Raw genomic sequence first — 8,976 nt, 5'->3', positions numbered from 1 at the left:
TCAAAAAACCAGCTTCTAGTTTCATTGATACATTCTACTGTATCTCTAGTTTCTATCTCATTGATCTCAGCTCTAATCTTGATTATTTCCCTTATTATGTGTGGAATTGGTTTGATTTGTTGTTGATTCTCCAGTTCTTTAAGGTGTAGAGACAGCTTCTGTGTTCTGGATTTTTCAATTTTTTTGAGGGAGGCTTGGGTGGCTATGTATTTCTCCCTTAGGACTACCTTTGCTGTATCCCATAGGTTTTGGACTGAAGTGTCTTCATTCTCATTGGTTTCCATGAATTGTTTCAGTTCTTCTTTGATCTCCTGGTTGATCCAATCATTCTTCAAGTTCAGAGAAACTTCTCTAGTAACAAACTATAGAAATGATCCCTGAAAGTATAGTCTTCTGATCCAAGCATTCTTAAGCAAGGTGGTCTTTAGCTTCCAGATGTTTGAGTTCCTTCAGAACTTTTCCTTGTGATTGAGCTCCAGTTTCAAAGCATTGTGATCTGAGAATATGCAGGGAATAATCTCAGTCTTTTGGTATCAGTTGAGTCCTGATTTGTGACCCAGTATGTGGTCTATTCTTGAGAAGGTTCCATGTGCACTTGAGAAGAATGAGTATTCTGTTGTTTTAGGGTGGCATGTTCTGTATATATCTATGAGGTCCATCTGGTCCAATGTGTCATTCAATGCTTTTGTTCTTTATTGATTGTCTGCTTGGATGATCTGTCTATTTCTGAGAGAGGCGTGTTAAGATCTCCTACTATTATTGTATTCATATCAATATGACTCTTTATCTTAACAGTTTTCTTATGTAATTGGCTGCTCCCATATTGGGGGCTTAGATATTTACAATTGTTAGATCATCTTGGTGGATAGTCCCTTTAAGGATTATGTAGTGTCTTTCTGTATCTCTGACTATAGTCTTTAGTTTAAAATCTAATTCATCTGATATGAGTACTACCCCAGCCTTCTTTTGAGGCCCATTGGCATGAAAAATGCTTCTCCATCCCTTCACTTTCAGTCTGGGTGTATCTTTAGGTTCAAAATGGGTCTCTTGTAGACAACATATGGATGGGTACTGTCATTTTATCCAATCTGCAACCCTGTGCCGTTTTATGGGCGCATTTAGGCCATTTACATTGAGAGTGATTATTGATAGATATGTTTTTATTGACATCGTGTTACCTTTGAAATCTTTCTTTCTGTAGATTGTTTCTATATATCTGTTCAATGCTATTCTTAGGATTTTTCCTCTTTTATAGAACCCCCCCTTAATTATTCCTGCAGTGTCGGCTTGGTGGTTGCATAGTCTTTTAAGCCTTGCTGGTCTTGGAAACTCTTTATCTCTCCATCCATTTTGAATATCAGTCTTGCTGGATAAAGTATTCTTCGATGCATGTTCTTCTCATTTAGTGCCATGAATATATCTTGCCAGCCCTTTCTGGCTTGCCAGGTCTCTGTGGACAGGTCTGACATTATTCTGATGGGCTTTCCTCTGTAAGTAAGGAGCCTCTTTGTCCTAGAGGCTTTCAAGAGATTATACCTACAATTATGATTCCTCAATTTGACTATCAGGTGTCGTGATTTTTTTTTGGAATGTATAATCTTGGGTGGAGACCATTCAGCCTCTAGTACATGAACGCTTGTTCCATTCGCGAGATTGGGAAAATTTTCATAAGGAACTTGTTCCACTCTATCTTCTAGACTTCTTTCTTTCTCCTCCCCTCAGGGATTCCAATAATTCTGACGTTGGAACGTTTTCTGGCATCATTTATTTCCCTGAATCTGTTTTTGTGGTTTCTAAGCTGTTTGTTCAAGGCTTCCTCCTGATTCTTTCTCTCTAATTGTTTGTCCTCCAGATCACTAATTCTGTCTTCTGTCTCAGGTATCCTAGCTTTGAGAGAATTTAGATTAGATTGGAACTCATTGAGAGCATTGTGAACCTCAGCCTTGGTAGCTTTAAACTCCACCCTAACATTGTGAACATCATCTCTCATTGCTTTCAGCTCGGCCCTAATCAATTCCATTTGGTCATCCATGGCTTTCTCCAACCTAGCTATTGCCTGGATAATTGTTAGCCTGAATTCTCTTTCCGACATATTGACTATGTTGATAACCATTAGCTCTGTTGCAGAAGGTCCATCCTCTGTATTTTTCTTCTGTTGGACATTCCTTCTTCTAGTCATTTTGGTGAGAGATGACTGAACAGATGTAGCTGGATGTATTGACCGTGGTGCAATAAAGGTGCACCCTGGAACACTTCTGAGCAATCAGGATTCCCCACCCAAATGAGAGACAAAAGAAAAGAAAAAGAAAAAAGAAAAGAAAGAGAGAGAGAGAGAGACAGGAAAGAAAGGGAAGATGAAAGAGAAGGTTCAGCCCAAATGGGCTCCAAGGTAAGATTTATGAAGTAGACAAACAAAAACAGACAAACAAAAAGACTGATAAAAGTATCTGACTAGAGAAAAAAAATATATATGCAAATAAAGGGAGAACCTCGTCAAAAAGAACCCCAAGTGTAAGATTTATATACTATCAGGACAAACACAAAAACACAGAAACACTGGTGGAAGAAAAAAATGGGAGAGTGGTTATAAATTCTCAGTGTGGGTGAGGAAGGTTGTTTTGATTCTTCCTGGATGTATCTTGATATCTTGTTAAAGGACTCAACTTTCCTAAGATAAAGGGGGATTAAAAATTGCTTTACCTATAGGGCTATAATTGATTGGGGAAAGGGAATTACTTTGAAGTTTAACTCTAAATGAATATTAGAAAATAAAAATAAAAAGGAATAAACTAGTCTAAACTAAACTAAACTTAAAAAAAAAAGAAATTCAAAAAATAGAAATGCAAAAGAAAAACATAGGTGTATGTATCAAAAAGTTCAGGTTAGAAGGTTATTGTGGAATTTGATGTACTGGACAGCTCACTGTGATGTAAATAGGTTAAAAAAATTATCTATATATATAAAAAAAAATGAACCAGAATAGTGGGAACGAGTAAAAAATAAAAGTTTTCCTATGAAGTAGTGGTGGTTGTTCTCTTGTCCTTTTTTTTTTTTTTTTTCCTTTCTTGGTTTGTTTTCTGGGGGAGGGACCTGCCACGTGGGTTTTCAGTCAATGATGTTCCCTGAGTTAAATCCTCCCACTTCCTCAAGGGGGTGGGCTCTCAGGAAACTGTTTTTTTTTTCAGGCTTTTGTTCTCTGGCGGTTTTTATGTTTGTTCACTTTTTTTTTCTCTCACCTTGACCACTTTTGATGGTTTTTGTAGTTTTGGAGGAAAACAACCTGCACCCTAACCTCCCTCTCAGAGAGAAGCCTCAGTCTGGCTGCAGAGCCCAAATAAGATCCCCCTTGGCCTCTGGCAGAGCAGGTTCCGGGTCGCTCTTCCTGGGGACGCAGGATCTTTTGCTTGTATCCAAAGCCATGGCAGTGGGGGCTGTTTGGGAAGCTCCAGACTGCCAGAGAGGTTCCAAGCAGCAATCACACACTGAGATTTTCCTGCTGGCCCCCGCTGGGTGTGCCTGGTCTTTCTGGGTCTAAGAGTGCCCGGCTTGCGCGCACCTCTTTCAGCGGAGGCTGTGGGTCGTGCACGCGTTTCAGGCTCTGAGAACGGGGCACAGGTCTGAAAACACCAGGCTGGGCCTTCACGCACCTCTCTGGGGGGAGAGTTTGGTGCACGAGTCTTAGGCTCTGAAACAATGGCGCATATCAAAGGGCGCCAGCTGGGCCTTTGTACCTCTCTCAGGGGAGGGTGAGGGGCGCGCGTGTCTCAGGCTCTGTAGCAGGGCTCGGCATTCTGCCATCTGGTGTGGCTCCCAACCCCTCACAGGAGCCGGACCCCACACGTTCATCTTCCGATATCAGTCTGCCTTTCCCACACCACTTTACCTGCCCACTGGCGTCTTTTGCCCCTGTAGAGATCCAGACGTGTATAATTCTGATCTCAGGCTGATTTCATGGGTGATCGGAGTTCTTTGGTAGGTAATCAGCTCACTTTAGGGTACAGGTTGAAAAGGCGCCTCCTCCTACTTCCCCACCATCTTGTCCCCCCAAGCACACTTTATATACTTTAGGTAACCTGTGTGTGAAGAGCCTTATTTAGCATATAAATGGAAAGGACAAAAGAGACAAAATAGTTATAATTAAGAATTTTCCCTTATTTAAAAAGATATTTACATAGTATTCTTTATGTATTCTGTTTGCAATTTGCAAATCCCACATCCTTAAGGTTGCATCTGATAACATTTCAATATTCCTCCATTTGACTATGAGCGAGGAACTTATTCTTCCTTTATATTCCAAAATCACAATTAAAACGGTGTTGAAAGAATGAAAATGTTCAGTTAATCAAGGTTCTAATGTTGAGGATCTGCTAGGCTGCACTGCTGAAAAGGATAATGAGAAGATAAACTGACTATTCAGTTCAGTCTACTGAGAAGGACATGTTACGTCTTCATTGTGAAGTTTTCTAGGTAATAAAGACCACAACTAAAGCAGGGAAGCAGAGTTCTGTTATGTAAAAACAAAACAAAACAAAACAAAAAACCCACTTTTGATCTAGTAGTTATTTTCTGCCTCAATTAGGTAAAAAAAAAAAAAATTTTGGAAGTACATATACCCTTTATACCAGTTACTTCCCTTAGATAGTCAAAGGCTTAGTTAAATCCCACCACTCACAAACAAAATCTCCAGTGAGGTCTATCATAATTTTTCGTATCTATGCCATGTACTGATTCTATCTCTCCTCTTCCATTAAACAGTTATTACGATCCCAGATTTATTTCTTTTTCAGGCAATTTATCAAAATAATGGATGAACTTCCTGCAGGCTGGGGCCATATTCTTATCTTATTTATTCCAACCATAGTTCAGTATTGTGAATTGACAAAACCATTTCAAAAATAAATCATTCCCCCCCACCAAAAAAAATAAGAAAAGATAAATCACTCCTATTATAACTTAGTATCACTTGATAATTTTGGATTAAGGTAGAAAGTCACTGTCACACCAACAGCAAAATTTAAGACCTTTCCTCAATCCACTATTCAGAACACAGACTCTTTCTCTTATGTCTTACACAGAAAGCAAAGAGTTAGTGTCATTTCTATATAAACTAGGCATACAAGGTACACAGTGCCCAAGGCAATATGATAGAACTGTCCCAATACACATATTATGGGCTTCTTACATCCCAGTGGAATTATAGGCATCATGAATGTTATAGCACAGTTGAATTATAGTGACAATGCTTTATTTATTTATTTTTAAGATTTTATTTATTTATTTGACAGATCACAAGTAGGCAGAGAGACAGGGGAAAGCATACTCCCTGCTGAACAGAGAGCCTGATGCCAGGCTTGATACCAGGGTTGATCCTAGGGTTGATCTCAGGGTTGATCCCAGGGTTCTGGGATCATAACCTGAGCCGAAGGTAAAGGCTTTAACCCACTGAGCCACCCAGGCGCCCCAGTGACAAGGCTTTAAAGAGGAAGAGAGAAGACTACTAGAAAAGATGGTAAGAATCTATCCCTATCAATCAAAATAGGGCGGCTGCAATTTTTTTATGGTATGTAGTGTATACCTGGGGTAATTTATCTTTGTAAATACATCTAACATATAGTTTTTCTGATCATAAAAGTGTTAAAGAAGTAAAATTGTGCATAGTTACACTGAGACAAACTCTCTCAGTGCATAAATGATCTGCTTTGAAATATTTTAGTATATCCTTCATTACTTTGAGGAACTACTCAAATTGCCAAATAATTTTAGAAAGAGCAAAACAGATACATTAACAAATCTCCAAATGAACGGGAAATTTTTATAAGTAGTGGATATTTAGAGAATTACAGAATATGTTTATGCAGATACTTTCAGCTTTTAAGGTAGGCCACAGACTTTTCAGGGATTGAAAAGGGGTAAGAAGTTGTGTATGGCTCTACTCTCATGTTCAAGTCTAGACATGATGTCAGCTAGCTCAAACCCAAGCTTTGACACTGCTATCTGCAAATCCCCTGGAAATGTTTGCAAAAGGTAGGTAATAATTATAACTTTCTGGTTAGATTATTGTGAAAATTAAATTTTGAAATGTACATAAAACTCCTTGCACAGGGCACCTGGGTGACTCAGTCCCTTAAGCATCTGCCTTTGACATGGGTCTTGATCTCAGCGTCCTGGGTTCAAGTTCACATGGGACTCGCTGCTCAGCAGGGAGTCTGCTTCTCTCTCAGCCCCTCACCCTGCTCATGCTTTCTTTCTTTCACTCTTGCTCTCAAATAAATAAATAAAATCTAAAAAAAAAAAGACCTCTTTGAACAGAACTAAATACTTAGTAAATGTTTATTAATATTAATTATGGTGGCATGACACAGAAAGCCTTCATTTCCTATGCTATAACTAATGTTTTCTCCTTAATAGGTTGGCCTCTTATGAATTTTATAAGTCTATCCTTTCAGGTGTGTTGCTGTAAATGAAAAACAACAGTAATGTAATCTTACCCAGATCATCAGGTCAACAACAGTATGAGCAGGTAAATTGAACAATATGGTAGAAACCTATTTAAAATTTGAACTCTTCAACCACTCCTATGTTCTAAGTCCCATAATTACTAAAGGTACATTTTCCCTTTATTGTAAATTTTCCTTCTTTGCTGTACTAATACTTTTAAAGAACAAATAACTATACTAATACTATTAAGGAGAAAATAACTAATTATAACTAGTAAAATAACTAATTTTATTTTTAAAATAAAGTTTAGGTACAAAATCTAATCCACCACATAGAAAACAAACAAGAGCGTCAAACGGAACACACTAAAGCATACCACAGTAAACATTTTAGATAACCTGTATAGTTTTTCAAAATAATTTATGTAGATACCCGTAAGCTTTCACTGATTTTACTTTTATAAAGTGTAATATAACTTTAAAGGATTTTCTATCATACTTTTGTCAATACTCAAGACTATAAATGGATAAGTCCAGTATACTTCTATATCAATTAATTGAGGCAAGGTCATTTGTTTAGACAAAATGGAATATAGAGCATATTACCTAATAGCAGGATTATTTTGAAAGTGTTTTACAAATGCCACAGAAAAATAATAATTATAATAGTTTGTAATTCAGCTCATGCTCCAACTGTTCAAGTTTCTTTAGCAAAATTATTATCCTCCTTAATCCTCATATAAACTCTATAATTTGGTAGCTATTATGGTATTATTATGAAGCAACTGAGGCTCTAAGAGTTAGTTTTCCAAAAACATGCAAGTATAAGTCAAAATTTATATTTAAGTACCTGTTGGTGTATTTCCAAATTCCATGTTTCTTTTACTAGGTAGGAAATTAATTACTCTGTTTTAAAAGAAAGATTGAAAGTTTTGCTTTTTCTTTGATTATTTGTAAAGGATAATGCTACTGCTTTTGTCTCACCAGATTCTACAGCACTATAGATAAGAATGTAAATATTTTTGATGATTATATCATTAACTAAAATGGGTCGTTGATTACCTGGGTTCATCTGATCTCTTCCAACATACAATGGGAGGTTTAGTGGTGAGTGTGAATTACAGAGGGGCCACCTCACCAAAGGGACAGGAATCCTTCAGTGGCTGAAAAACAGAAATTAAATATGGAAGGAGAATTAAAGAAATTGACATGTGAGGGGGGTATCAAAGAACAGAAGTTAGGAATTCCTGAGGCAAAATACAGATACCAGACATGTTTTGTCTTGCTTAATGCACTTTTTGTAAAGGTTACATTTAAATGGTCATAACAAAAGGGAATAGAATATAGATTAGTAAAATTCCCAGGAATCTGTACTTCTTGCCTGAAAGCCAGAGTCACTTCAGTCAAAATCCTAGGATGCTCACCCATGTCTATCCCAAGTAATATGAGTATAATAACTACTCCACCACTTTGTGGCATTAACTATGACATCTTTCTCTTCACAGTATGGTGGACTATTGACTAAACTTACCTAGTTTTGTTGCTTGTGTGTGTTTTCTTTATAATCTTTTTGCATCACATCCCTTCACTTACACTTACTATTGCATTAACGTTGTTAAAACTGATGGGGAAATGGTACTATAAAAAGTGAAGAATTCTACATTAAAAGTAGTGACCCAGGGGCACCTGGGTGGCTCAGTCTGTTAAGCATCTGCCTTTTGCTCAGGTCATGGTCTCAGGGTGCTGGGATCAAACCCCCCATCAGGCTCCTTGCTCACCAGGGAACCTGCTTCTCCCTCTCCCTCTGCCTACAGCTCCTTCTGCTTGTTCTTTTTCTCTCTCTCTCTGTCAAATGAATAAATGAAATCTTGTAAAATAAAATAAAATAAAATAAAATAAAATGAAAGTGGTGACACAATATTTTATGGTTTTCCCCTACTCATTTTATTTTATTTAAGATTTTATTTATTTATTTGACAGACAGAGATCACAAATAGGCAGAGAGGCAGGCAGAGAAGAGAGGAGGAAGCAGGCTCCCTGCTGAGCAGAGAGCCCAATGCGGGGCTCAATCCCAGGACCTCAGGATCATGACCTGAGCCGAAGGCAGAGGCTTAACCCACTGAGCCACCCAGGCACCCCTCCCCTACTCATTTTAAACTTATTTTTATTTTTATTTTTATTGAAATGTAATTGAAATATAATTTATATTAGTTTCATGTGTACAACATAGTGATTTGACAATTATATACTGCAGTGCTGATCACCACGAAGTCTAGTTACCATCTGTACCCACACAAAGTTAATGCAATGTCATTTTTTATTTTGTTTCCAATTGTCATGGCTAGGATGTAGAAATATAGTTAATGTTTGTGTGATGACCTTTTATCCTATAGCCCTGATAAACTCATTTTTTAGTTGTAGGAGGGTTGTGTGTGTGTGTGTGTGTGTTATTTTGTTTAGTTGTAAATTTCTTGGGGTTTTCTACATGGACAATTATTTGCCTGCAGATATCTTTCTCATGTCCACAGGATCTGAAGTG

At 37.6% G+C, this 8,976-nt stretch overlaps 1 pseudogene; it reads right to left on the bottom strand.

Moving 5' to 3' along the window:
* Positions 1 to 279: 279 nt before the first annotated feature.
* Positions 280 to 393, bottom strand: LOC116585333 (annotated as a pseudogene).
* Positions 394 to 8,976: the final 8,583 nt, after the last annotated feature.

This window comes from Mustela erminea, chromosome 2, assembly GCF_009829155.1.
Source record: "Mustela erminea isolate mMusErm1 chromosome 2, mMusErm1.Pri, whole genome shotgun sequence".
In the NCBI taxonomy this organism is placed as follows: Eukaryota; Metazoa; Chordata; class Mammalia; order Carnivora; family Mustelidae; genus Mustela; species Mustela erminea.
This window is presented reverse-complemented; position numbering and strand designations above follow the sequence as displayed.